This window comes from Mobula birostris, chromosome 10, assembly GCF_030028105.1.
Source record: "Mobula birostris isolate sMobBir1 chromosome 10, sMobBir1.hap1, whole genome shotgun sequence".
NCBI classification, from domain to species: Eukaryota; Metazoa; Chordata; class Chondrichthyes; order Myliobatiformes; family Myliobatidae; genus Mobula; species Mobula birostris.
Window position 1 is genome coordinate 118,466,164 of NC_092379.1, and position 14,577 is coordinate 118,480,740.

The 14,577-nt window shown below is 37.5% G+C and overlaps 1 protein-coding gene across 6 annotated transcripts in view; it reads left to right on the forward strand.

Annotated features, from left to right (window-relative positions):
* Window positions 1-14,577, forward strand: part of LOC140204274 (G-protein coupled receptor 12-like) — a 53,794-nt gene that overhangs the window by 24,965 nt on the left and 14,252 nt on the right. The window lies entirely within an intron of this gene.

The window sequence follows — 14,577 nt, forward strand, 5'->3', positions numbered from 1 at the left end:
GAAATCTTAATGATACGTAGTAACTATTCGGTGTGCTATGTTTAGAGTCATTGACCCTTTGGCCCATCTAGCCAATGCCAAACTGTTATTCTGCCTAGTCCCATTCACCCTAACCTGAACTATATCCCTCCATCCACGTACTTATCCAAACTTCTCTTAAGTACTGCAATAGGACTTGCATCCACCACTTCAACTGGCAGCTCATTTCACACTCACGCCACCCTCTGAGTTAAATTCATTTGATCATTCCAATTTGCCTACCAGTACAACAGGCCAACAACAGGTGCCATTCTATTTGCTCTTCACTTAACCCTAGAACATCTGGACAGCAAAAGTGCATACATCAGGATGCTGTTTGTCGACCACAACTCAACATTCGATGCTGTTGTCCCCTCAAAACAAATCAATAAGCTTCAAGTCCTTGGCCTCAATACTTCCTTCTGCAATTGGATCCTCAATTTCCTCAGCTGCTGATAACAACATCACCTCCACAATGTCCATCAGCAGGTGCATCATAATGCTGTGTGCTTAGCCCCCTGCTCTACTCACTTTATACTGATGGCTGTGTGGCTAAGTACAGCTCCATTGCCATATTGCAGTTCGCTGATGACACCTTTGTCACTGGCCAAATCAGAGGTGATGTTTCAGCATATAAGAGGGAGACTGAAAATCTTGATGAGTGAAGCCACAACAACAACTTCTCACTCAATGTCAGCAAGACCAAGGTGCTGATTATTGACTTCAGTCCTCACTCACCAGGGGATCAGAGATAGAGGGGGTCAGCAACTTTAAATTCCTTGGTGTTGTCACTTCAGAGGGCCTGTCCTGGGCCCGGCACATAAATCCAATTATGAAGAAAGCATAGTAATCCTCGTACTTCCTGAGGAGTTTGTAAATATTTGGCACGACATCCATAACTTTGACTAACTTCTATAGATGTGTTCTGGTGAGGAAATCGAGTGGCTATATCACTGCCTGATATGAAAACATCAATGCCCTTGAATGGAAAATCCTGCAAAAGGCAGTCAATATGGCTCAATCCATCCATCCCAGGTAAATGCTTCCACCCCAACTACACTGAGTGTTGTCAGGGGAAAGCAGCACCCATCGTTAGGGGCCCTCAGCACCCAGCTCATGCTTCCTTCTGCTAGTGTCATCAGGAAGAAGGTACAGGAGCCTTACTACTCACACCCCAGGTTCAGGAACAGCTATTACTCCCCAGCCATCAGGCTCCCGAACCAGAACAGATAACTTCACTCAACTCACTTGCCCCATCAGTGAAATGATCCCACTACCTATGGACTCACTTTCAAGGTCTCTTCATCTCATGTTCTCGATATTCATTGCTTGTGTATTTATTGCTGTTATTTTCTTTTTCTCTTTGTATTTGCACAGTTTGTTGTATTTTTCACACTGGTTGCCTGCCATTTTGGTGCAGCCTTTCACTGATTCTACTATGATTATTGGATTTATTGAGTTTGCCCACAAGAAAATTCATTTCAGGGTTGTATATGATGACATATGTATATCTTGATGATAAATTTACTTTGAACTTTGAAGTATTATAGTTCTTGTCATATTCCTCTTAAATATTTCACCTTTCACCCTAAACCTATGACCTCTAGTTCTAGACTCACCCAACCTCAGTGGGAAAAGCCTGTTTGCATTAACCCTATCTATACCCTCATAATTTTGTATACCTCTATCAAATCTCCTCTCATTCTCCTATGCTTTATTAAGTCTTAAACTACTCAACCTTTCCCTATAACTCGGGTTTGAAGAGAGTTATTGTGTCAGATCTTAATGAGGCACCTAAATAAAAAGGGCTACTACTTTAGATGCCAATGTACTCCTGATGTGCTGTCTGGGTGATGTAAAGAATTTTCAATGTCAGGAGATAAGTTACTTGCTATGTGATATCTTATTTTTGAGTGTTCAGTGCAGCTACAGAATAAACCCAGCTGGCTTGTATAAGACCTTAACTGATACTCCCAGGACATCTATGTTTGATAGACCAAAGAACATTAAGAAAGATGATCAAACTCTTGTTCTTGATTCGTGCATGATACCTGTGTGCATGTGGTTCTAGTGCATACAAGTTGACCTTCATTTATCTTCACTTGTCCTACAGTCAATTAATTTGTCACCACTTCCTGTCTAAGAATATACAAGGCAGCATGGGTTGGTTAAAAGTGATAGACATGTAGAAATAAATCTCATTAAGATGTCAACAACCTTGAGAAGGAAAATTTGACGGAGGAGAGATAGCTTGAATGACATCTGTATCTTAAATAAGGACTGCATGGTTTACAAAAAAAGTACATTTCTTTCATTGGTTTCCATTAATATATAACTATGGGTAAAGGTTCATTTAATTATATTAGTAATGTTTCTTCCATTGAAAATCAAATTTAAAATCAGCTTCTTCAATAACAAGATGGTGTAATGAAACTCTCATTTCCTCTATAGAAATACCTGCTCTATCTTTCAGGTAATTAAAATCCACAAGGGCAGCTATATTGTTTGGACTTTTTAATTTTCGCAAAAATTTGGCTGTTTGCCAAGAAAATTGCATTCACAAATTATGATCTGCTGAGGATTTTAAATACGTTCTCAGTTAGCCAAGGAGGCAATGAAGGAAGGGTATATTATTGATGTTGACTGATACATTCTTATTTACAAGAAAATAAGAATTAAATTGAAGTGAGATGAGTTTAACCTAAGGAGCTTCTACCTGTTAGATAGAAATGGTTGTTACTGATTCAGTATAATCTTGATTCTAATTTGCCAACATGCCATCAGTGCACAGAACTGACCCCCATCAATTAAGACTATAAAACCATAAGAGATAGAAACAGAATTAGGCTATTTGGCTCACCAAGTCCTCTTCTGCAGTCAGTTGTGGCTGATTTATTATCCCTCTCAACCCCGTTTTCTTGCCTTCTCTCCATAACTTTTGATGCCCATGCTAATCAAGAAACTATCAACCTCCACTTAATGACTTGGTCTCCACAGCTGTCTGAGGTATTGAACTCCACCCTCTGGCTAAATAAATTCCTCCTCATTGCTACTCTAATGGGACATCATCTATTCTGAGGCTGTGCCCTGTAGACCTAGATGTCCTCACTACATCCTCTCCACGTTCACTCTGTATAGGCGAGAAAACCCGAGAAGACATAGACCACTCACATATATCAGAAGTCACATTTTAAACTAAGCAGACGTCAATGTCCATGACTAGACTCCTGAAACAGGCACGTTGTACATGTTTTATCATGGTAAAAGATCACACATATAGAGAGGAAATAGTTCAAGGATATTTAAATTTTCTTTGATTGTTGGGGGGGGGGTGATTTAATCTATTTGGGGGCGTTCCTGCTCCATGAATGATCAAAATGCAGAAGGAACTGATGGAATATTGCTCAGGACTTTGAATTCCTTCCTCAGGTGCACATTGAAGCTGAAGAGAAATGGCAGAAGGCATGCACAAGTTTCTGTATTGCCCTGGTTCATCAGACATTTCTTACCCATATGTGACAGGTTGTGCAGGTGCTACGTATGCCTCATCAGAATACATAAACTTGGAGTGAAGCAATTTTTTCTTGATCCCGGGGATGGTTCTAGAAGGAGTAGAGCAAGTGCAATCCTAGTATTTAAGCATGGAGGAAGAGAGTAAATTAGGAATTATAACCCATCTAATATGACATCAGTAGTGGGGAAATGCCACTAAGGAAATTATGGCAAATACTTAAAATAATAAACACTAGAGATTCTGCAGATGCTGGAAATCCAGAGCAGTACATACAAAATGCTGGAAGAACTCAGCTGGTCAGGTAGCATCTATGGAGAGGAATAAACAGATGATGTTTCAGGTTGAGATCTTTCATCACTATTCAGAGTGAAACATCGACTGTTTATTCCTCTCCACAGATGCTTCCTGACCAGCTGAGTTCTCTCAGCAATTTGTGCATGGTACTTTTAAAAAAGTAGTAGAATTAGACAGAATCAACAAGGATTTATAAAAAGGAAATTATGTTTCATAAGTCTTTTTTCTGCGTTTGCATCTGGCAGAATAAGGGCAAACCAGTTAATCTGGTGTATTTGGAGATCCACAAATCCGTTGGTGAGGGGTTGCACAAGATGCTATAAAATAAAATTATCCACTTTTCCATGTGCTTTATTATGGGCAATTAAAAGAGGAGGTAATTTTCATAATGGGATACTGTGACTAGTGGAATATCCTGGAACAGTACAAGGATCCCAGCAGGATGAGGAGACCATGTATAAAATATTCAATTCTGCTGTTGATACAGTACTTAGTTGAGTTCTAGGGAACGTAGATGAGCTGCGTGAGTGTCAAATCAGGCTTCAAAGTAAATTTATCATCAGAGTACATATGTTACCATATACTACCTTAAAATTCATTTTCTCAGGCATTTACAGATAAAGTAAAGAAATACAATAGAATCTACAAAACACCATAAATAAACAAAAATATAGCAAACAACCAATATTCTAATCTGGAATGTACTATGAATAAAATAGAATATAATCTTTGATAGAGAAACAGACTATTCTTAAGTGGTGAAATTGGAAGTTGTTTGTGTTCAAAGGGTTCTCAGTATCCTTCAGAGAGAGTCAGCATCAAGCATTCAGTAAGATAAACTATGTGACCTATTTGTGAGAGCATTTGAGTACAAAAGACACCTTACTTCAATTACATCTGATCTTGTTCAGTGCACACATGGAATATTCTGTACAGATCTAGGATCACTACTTGAAGGAGAGCGAAGGCTCACCAGATTAAAGGGAGGGAGAGGGGGTGTCCTATTGGGCCAGTACTTGCTTGCATTTAGAATGAGAGGTGATCCAATTGTGTGGATAGAAAGCTGTACCGATAATGGACCCCCTGATTGGGTTATGTACAGGCAGGGATCATGGCTGGAAAGAGAAATAGCCATTCAGGACTGAGGTGACAAGAAATTTCCTTAGCTGGAAGATTATGAATTTCCATTCAAAAGAGCTGAGAAGACAAAGTGTCTGGCTATATTTGAGATAAACATTGATAGATTTCTGGATATTAGGGAACTGTAGGATATGTAGTTTGTGCAGGAATATGGCAGTTCAGCTGTCATTTTAATGAACACCTCAGCAACAGTGAGAGCCTACTTGCCTATCCCTATTTTGTTTTTAATGTTTGTTTTTAATGAGGTATCAGTAACCAAGTGCACAGTGTATGGTTCTACATGTTTCCTATCAATACCCAGCTCCATTTTTCTATCATCCTTCATGAACACTTTGTTGTCCCCAACTTTCAGACTAGTTGATTGATAACTAATTAATTTAGATTTATTTAGAATTAACGGGCCTACAAGCCTGCTCCACCCAATTACCCCCATAAGGCAAATTACCCTACCAACCTGGACATCTTTGGAATGTGGGAGGCAACCAGAGCACCCGGAGGAAATCCACAAGGTAACGAGGAGAACAAACGAACTCCTCATAGACAACAGCAGAACTGAACACAGGTTGCTGGTACTATAATTGAGTTACACTAACCACTATGCTACCATGCCACTATCTACATATTATAATCTGAAGAAAATTCCACCAGCTACTTATTGGGCAAAGTCTCTGTCCCCTCTGTCCCTATCATAAATGTTGTTGTCCATCCTCCACCCTCTGATTCCATCACCATCCTTAGCAATCATCTGGTACTGATCTTCATTGTGTCATATTTGATCCCAAAATGATCTTTCTGTGCACTCATGTGCAGATTATTTCTACATGTATGGCATTGCCTGACTCATTTTGTCTGTTGTTGACACTGTCAACCATGTTATTGTTACCTGTGGGGTACTCCAACATATTTTTGTCCAGACTCCCGTTGTTCACATTGTGTAAACTTAAGCACAACCAATGAAGGCCTTAACTGGCTTGAGAAGACAGAGATGGAATAAGTGGTCTTTCTATGAGTTGGAAGGAAGTAACTAGTGGGGTGTGCCAAGGATCAGATCTTGCCTCTCAACTATTTATCATTTATATTAGTGATTTGGAAGATTGGGGATAATGTGGTAGCTGATGAAAGAAAAAGAGTTCGAATGGGATTTGGATTTTAAAATAGAACATAAATAGGTTGAGTAAGTAGGCAAAAACTTGGCAAATGGAGTTTGTCATGGGAACGTGCACTATGGTAAGAGGAACCCAAAGACAGACAATTCTCTAAATAGAGAATTAATGCAGATTAGTAAAGTAAAAAGGCATCTGGGTGCTCTTGTGCATAAATTGCAGACGGTTGTAGCAAATGGTTGAGAAGGCAGAAGCCACAATGGTCTTTATGATAAGATTATAGAAGTTTCATTACAGTTGTACAGAGCACTGACGAGATTAAACCTGGAAGATTGTGCACAGTTTTTATCATTTAGGGAAGGAGTATTTGAAGTCGTTCAAAAAAAAAATTCACAAAGCTAACTCACAGGAAATGAGAATTGACCTATCCCAAGTGGCTAAAGCAATCAGATCTATATTCTCTGGAAATTTGATAAGTGAGAGGTCATCTTATTAAAACATATCAAATCTTAAGGGTGGATGTTGAGACATTTCCACCAGTGGGAGAACCTATAACAAGGGGATGTAGTTACAAAATTAAAACTGAAGTGTGTGGGTACCACCTTGGCTCCTGCTTGCATGTCAGTGCCTGACCAGCCAAACACTCACTTGCTGATTCCATGCTCAGGGTCATTAGACCAACCCCCCCCCCCAAGTGGGTAGATGATTGGGAAAGAGGAAAGAGGAACGGGGCTTGTTTTGCTGTTGTTGTTTTGTTGCTTGTTGTGTTCTCTTTAGTCCTGTGCTGTTCTGCTGAACATTGTGGGCCTGCTACAGTGTGTTGGTGCCAGAATGTATCGTGACACAGGCAGGCTGCCCCCAGCGCACCTATCGGTTGTGTTGGTTGTGACACAAACGATGCATTTCACTGTGTGTTTTGATGTACATGTGATAAATAAAGTGAATCTGAATCTGAATATTGGATGACCTGTTCTGGACCCAGCACATAGACATAATTATAAGGAAAGCATTTTTACTTTCTTAGATTAAGGGGGTTCACTTGTCATCAAGCAATCGAACAAAACTTGTATGGATGTACTGTATGGTTGAAAGTATCCTAACTAATATGTCAGTTCGAGTGCACGGGAAATTAAGAAGCTGCAGAGTGCAGTAAACTCTATGCAACATCACAGGCACATCCCTCCCCAACATTGGACACTGCCTCAGGAAGGCAACATCTTTCATCAAAGATCCCCACCATCTTCGCCATGCCATCTTTTTGCAGTTACTATAGTCTGAATTCCCAGCTTCAAGAACAGCTTCTTCCCATCAACCATTTGCTTCTTAGATCAACCGGCAAACCTCTAATCACTATAGCAACACTATGATGACCTTGATCACCTTGCACTAAAATGGACTTTGTTTTTGTTCTAATTGTGTTTTCTTGTTAAAATTCTGTATAACTTATGATTGATTTGTCTTTCCTGTGATTGCTACTTATATTGAAGTCATGTGCCTGTGATTCTGCAAGTAAGTTTTTCATTGCACATGTACTTGTGCATATGGCAGTAAACTCAACTTTTTTTCACTACAATCTCCTCCAACACTGTATTCTTCTGAGATATTTGCTTCTAACTCTAACTTCCTGTATATCATGCTTTAAACCACTCTACTCTCCGTGAACATGTCTTCAACTGGCAATACCGCAGCCTTTCGACCTCTCCTTGTTTTAAGCAGCTTTTATAAAAGCTGCATCTTTGACCAAGGTTCATTCAAGTCCTTTGATAGCCTCTGACAAAAGCAGTGTCAAATTCAACTGATAGCTTCCCTGTGAGGTACACTGGATGCTTTAAAATGATAAAAACATTAAATATGTATTGTTGTTACAAACTTTCACCAGTGTAGTGTGATAAATTTGTGTTGTTTAACTCCATATTTACAGAAACCCACATAGAATAAATGCACACTTAATAAATGTACTTAAATCTGCAAAAAGATTATTGTAGGACTTAAAGAAAAAAAACGTACTTTCATCAAAGCAAATTAAATTATGATTTGACTAAATATGCAACCAGAGGAAATGTTCCTGCACTGGTTTCAATCATTGTTGCAGAATATCAAAGAGGAATTATAAATACAAAATCAGTCAAGTGAGAGCTAGAGATCTTCATTGACAAGTGTATACATTTTTTAAAGTGGAAATCTTATGCAAATAAATGAGATAATAGTTGCTATATTAAGGGCTCGCAAATTATTAATATAGTATTTCTGTTGTTTCTAAGAAAGTAGAGCATATTGATTGAAGATAATAAAAACAGGGCAAGCTACTTGCTCTTCAACTGTCCTGGGTTATTCTCGAATGATGACATGAGAAATGTTAATATTTTATTTTATTGATAATTGTACAGAAAGACAATGTTTTGTTCTGCTGCTGCATATCTCACTTCAATCACATTTCCATGTTAATCTGAAATAAAATTCATTATTTTACACACTTGTGTTGGTTTATGTTTCCTGGACTGCAAAAATTGGAGAAGTCAATTTGTGATTTTTGAGATGTTACATTAATTGGCCAAAATATGTTGTCTTGCTACAAAGACCAAAAACCCAATAAGTGATTGTCAAACTATGATACGTGAGTTATTCAGAATAAATTGTGTAATTGTGGATTTAATTTTCATAATAGTGCAAGGCTGTGAATGTTAGCTTTAATTGATGTTCTTGTTCAAGCAAGGCAACAGGCTATCCCAATCCCCAAACAAACTGGGTTTGCAGACCAATTCCTCAAAGCCTCCTGGTAGCTCACATCGTGCCTCAAAGCAGCAGATGAATGGATCAAGGATCAATGTTATTCACCCTATACATTTACATGTATTAGGAATTTGCTGTGATGTATCAGAATCAGATTTATTATCACTGGCATGTGAACATGAAATTTGTTAACTTATCAGCAGCAGTTCAATGCAATACATAATCTAGCAGAGAGAGAGAAAAAATAATTAAAAAAAAGTAAATCTTATTCAGTTTACTTTATACAATATATGTATATTGAATAGATTAAAAATCATGCAAATAACAGAAATACTGTGTATTAAAAAAAAAACAAGGTAGTGTCCAAGGGTTCAATGTCCATTTAGGAATCGGATGGTAGAGGGGAAGAAACTGTTCCTGAATTGCGGAGTGTGTGCCTTCAGGCTTCTGTACCTCCTATCTGATGGTAACAGTGAGAAAAGGGCATGCCCTGGGTGCCTTTCTGAGACACCGCTCCTTGAAGATGTCCTGGGTACTTTGTAGGATAGTACCCAAGATGGAGCTCACTAAATTTACAACCCTCCGCAGCTTCCTTCGGTCCCCAAATGTAGCCCCCCCCCCCATACCAGACAGTGATGCAGCCTGTCAGAATGCTCTCCACAGAACATCCATAGAACTTTTGAGTGTATTTGTTAACATGCCAAATCTCTTCAAACTCCTAATAAAATATAGCTGTTGGGACCAGGTTAGATCCTCAGAGATCTTGACACCCAGGAACTTGAAACTGCTCACTCTCTCCACTTTTGATCCCTCTGTGAGGATTGGTATGTGTTCCTTCGTCTTACCCTTCCTGAAGTCCACAATCAACTCTTTCATCTTACTCACATTGAGTGCCAGGTTGTTGCTGCAGCACCACTCCACTAGTTGGCATATCTCACTCCTCTACACTCTGCCATCACCACCAGAGATTCTATCAACAATGGTTGTATCGTCAGCAAATTTACAGATGTCAACACTGCATACAACAAAAATGACAACGTTCAACAATTATACAGAATAAAGAATTATATTAAAAGTTAGAAGTATAGATATGGAATAAAATAAGCATAAATGCCAGCATGTATTTACAATGTAACAGTGTTATAAAGAGTAGTTTGAAGTGTTTATGGTGTCATGTAGTGACTGAGGTAATAAGATAGAGGGCAGCAGATAGAATGGTTGATCAGATTAACTGCCTGGGGAAGAAATTTTTCAGACTGCATGAAGCCCTTATAGCACTTTCCAGAAGGGATCTTTTGGAAAAGCAGTTTACTGTTTGGGTGGTATCCACCATGACTTTTCCTGCTTGCTTCTTTGTTGTGGACACATACAACTCATGCAGTGATGGTAGACTGCAGCCAATGATCTTTTCTGTTGTCCTGACAGTTCCTGTAATTTTCATGTATTGTGAAAAGATGTTACACCAAGCCAGATTAATGGCTGATGTGAGGATGCTTTCTATGGGGCAGTGTAGAATTGGACCATATGATCTGGGAAAGATGGAATTTTTTCTTTCTTTTCAAATCTTTTTATTGTTATATTATACAAAAGAAATAACACGAGTACATTGAAGTAACAACACTTACAATGTCTTAAAAAAGACATTATCTTAAAGATTGAAAAAAAAATTTGTGATAACAAAAAAAACCAACTAAGAGAAAAAGTGAGAGAAAAAAAACCATTGGGTGTACAACCCTGGAGCCATGCGTCATACAAAAAGCTTCTAAAAATAAACATCAAGCGCCAGCAAGAAAAGAAAATATACCAAAATATTTACAATTAGATCGTGGAAAAAATCTGTCAATTAGCTCAAATGATAATAATGAGCAAATGAGCCCCATCTTTTCTCAAAATCAAATAAAGGTTCAAAGGTTCAACTTCTAATTTTCTCCAAACTAAGACATAGCATCACTTGAGAGAACCATTGTGACAAAGTGGGAGCTGATGTATCCTTCCACTTCAACAAAATGTCCCTCCTAGCTATCAATGTAACAAATGCAATAACATGTTGGTCAGACACAGAAATACCATAAATATTTTGAGGAATTATTCCAAAAAGCACAGTTAATTTATTAGGTTGTAGACTAATTTTAAGTGCTTTAGAAATTGTTGAAAAAACTGACTTCCAGAACTGTTCCAATATAGAACAAGACCAAAACATGTGTGTCAGTGTAGCTATCTCAGATTTACATCTATCGCAATAGCTATCTACATTAGAAAAGATTTTAGAAAGTCTCTCCTTTGTCAAATGACAATGATGTACAATTTTAAATTGACTCAATGAATGGCTAGCACAAATTGAAGAAGAGTTAACCAATTTCAAAATCCACATCCAATCCTCTGTCATAAAAGTCAAATTGAGTTCCTTTTCCCAATCCTGTTTAATCTTAGATAAAGGATTCTTTGAGTGATCCAATTTTTTTACTTTGGAAAAATAAAGGTATTAATTCTTTTTTGGATTTATTTAAAGAAGATAGATTGATGTACTTTGAACAATTAATTGATAAATATTCTCTTTCATACTCACACTTTCTGCAATACCTTCAAGTTAGACATTTTTTACAAAAATATTTAAATAATTTTCCTTACATATTGGAGGCTGACCTGTTAGATACCATTATGAGTATGAATCTTTCGATCAAGGGTTCTATTGGATGAATTTATAATTTATTATTACAATGGGAAAGATGGAATTTTTCCAACCGCTGCAATATTCCATCTTCCCCAGGTGGACTGTTTTCCAGTACTCCCTAAACTGTTGTCACCTACAGTACAAATACTCCTGCACGATTAACCATTCTAACTCTGAGTTTTAGTAGAGGTAAAAGCAGCTGTCTCCTTGCTCTGCTAGTTTTCATGATGAGGGTGACCGTGTGCATCATAAAAAGTTCACACAATTTAACATTCATTTTTCTTCATTAAATACCAATGTGAATGCTACGAGACAATACTGGAGTGAGTTCTAAACTATAACTCGGCTAAAAGAAACCACAAAGAAACAAAAGGGATGCTACATATTATCATTGACATATGCCTTGAGGCTTGAGTGTTGCTTTATGGTGTTTTACTAGCTCTTTAGCTTTGTTAATACTTCCCAAATTTAATAATTTAAATAAATTGTCAATTGGTATTCATTCTAGTGAAGTCTTGCAAATGTGATTAAGCATAGCAAATTCTTTGATTATGAATGGAGAGAAACCCACATAGAAATAATTGTACGCAAGTTATTTTGAACCTGAAAGTCTCAAAGATTAGGTGCAGAGATTTATAAAGGTTTAATTTCAAAGGAAATGAAATTCTGATTTGAGTAGATTTGCTACCAGAAGAAGTATGTGTGGTGTTCATAGGCAAAGTTTGTCAAGACTACTTGAACCTAGATAAAACCATTATTCAGGCTTCATTCTCCCCACCTTCTTTTCCAGTCCCGATGAAGGATTTTGGCTTGGATCATTGACTGTTTATTCCTTTCCACAGATGCTGAACTGCTGAGTTCCTCCAGCATTTTATGTGCGTTCCTCCGGATTTCCAGCATCTGCAGAATTTAGTGTTTATCAGTGAAAGGGTGAAATGGTTCAATAATCGTAGAGGAAACGAGGCAACATAAAGAATCAGAATCAGGCTTATTATCACTGCTTTAGGCCTCAAAATTAGCTGCAGCAGTACAGTGCAGACAAAATGATCATACATTACAAAATAAATAACGCAACAAGAAACAACAATGTAGTGTTTGTGGATTCATGGACTGTTCAGCAATCTGATATTGGAGGGAAGAAGCAGTTCTGCAGAAGAAGCTGTTTCTGAATAGTCGTGTCATTTAAAATAAAATAATAATTGGTATTTTAGGAGTAAAATATAAAACCTATTAAGGGTATGCTGGAAGCTGGTAAATTTGAAAAACGAGTGTGCACTAGAAGTTTGGGAACATCTAATAATTTATATTCCAGTCTCATTGAAAGGGATAAATGTAGAAGGTTGCCACCATGTGGTCAAATTTCTTTATAGCATTTTGAAGGGATCACAACCAAGATGCTGATTCAATATGGCCAGAAACACAATCACATTTAAATTTGTCTGATTTTGCATTAGTCAAAGTGCTAATGCATTTTTGATTAATTCTATCATCTCATTTCAAGTGACCATGGCCATTGGGTAGTTTCCCTGACTTCTAGGTACTGGTTTTCAGGCAATTCTGAAATATATTCAGAACAACACTGAAGGGGTGAATATTCCCCATATTATAAGACAGAAAATTTAATATTTCCTGTATTACAAAGATAAAGTTGCGATTCAAGAAAGGAGGAAAGAGAGGAAAAAAGAATTTCCAAACAGTTAGTTACCAGGAACATCAAGGAAGTGATAAAAAAAAAAGTTAGAAAAGTAAAGGGTGGTAAGACAAAGCATGGTTTTGTGAAAGGCATTTCCTGTATGATTATATTTTATGATCATTTTTAGATTGTGTCACACTGTGTAGATAATGGAGAACAGAAAATTCAGACTTTTGGGAGACATTAAAGGTCTGTTATATGAATGATGGCCTTGTGGAATTAGAATAATGTAAATTTGGTTAAGGAACCACAAAGAGAGATTAGGAATTAATGAGTATTTTTCAGGTTGTAACAAGAGCAGTCCCATAAGGATTAGTGCTTGAGATCCAATTAATTACAATTTGCTTTCATTACTTAAATGAAGTGACCCTTTGTGATATATCCAAATTTACTGATCATACAGCAGCTGGTGGGAAAGTAATTATGAGGAGAAAATGTTAAGAGAAATGGACATTTTGTGGATAAAATGATGAAATCTGTATGGGAAAATGTAACATTCACTAAAATAGAGAGAATGACAATACTCTTAATAGCGATGTCAACTATTAAATGCGGGTGCTTTGATGGTCTTCTTTCAAAGCATAGTAAGTAATTAGGAAAGCAATGGCCTTTATTCTGACCAGTTTGGGAGTATATGTGTGGTATTTTTAGAGCTGTTAAGGACTTTGGCAAGACCACATCAAGAGTATTAAATACAATTTTGGTTTCCTTTTCTCAGAAAGAGTATTTTTCTTGGCAGTGCAATAAGTTGTGCTATCCCAAGAATATACATTCCAAGAAGAATGAAAGAGTAGATTCAGCCTATGTTGTTTGCAGTTCAGAAGAATAAAAGGCAGAGTTCCAAAATGTACAAGTTTCTGAAGTCTGTGTTTCTCTTGGCTGGAGCTCCAAATTAAGGGCTGACCAAGTGTTTCCCATCTCCGGTAAATTTAGAACAAGGGACACAGCATAAGTGCATGGAAGGCAAGGATTGCAGTCAGGGAAACATCTTCAGAGGGTGTGGGTTTTTCGAGTTTTCAATCCCTGGTGCCAGGGCATGCTCAGTTGCTGACTGCATGCAAGGCCAGATTTATGATTTCTAGGGGAGACGAAACGGGAGGTATGAGGATCAGAAGGAAATGTGGAATTGAGGAACCTCTGTGAACTGATCTTATCAAATACAGAGTAAGATCAAATGCCTAACTGTGATTTCCCTCCTATACCGTTTAGAACATAGGATAAGGAACATATGGACACTACCTCAGTATTTTTCCCTCTCTTTTTGTACTACTTATTCAATTTAATTTTATATGTATTTGTTGTAATTTAGTTTTATTAATATGTATTGCAATGTACTGCTGCCACAAAACAACAAATTCCTTTACATACAATATGTAGTCTAGCATTTTTTTATTTAATCCATGTGCTTATCTAT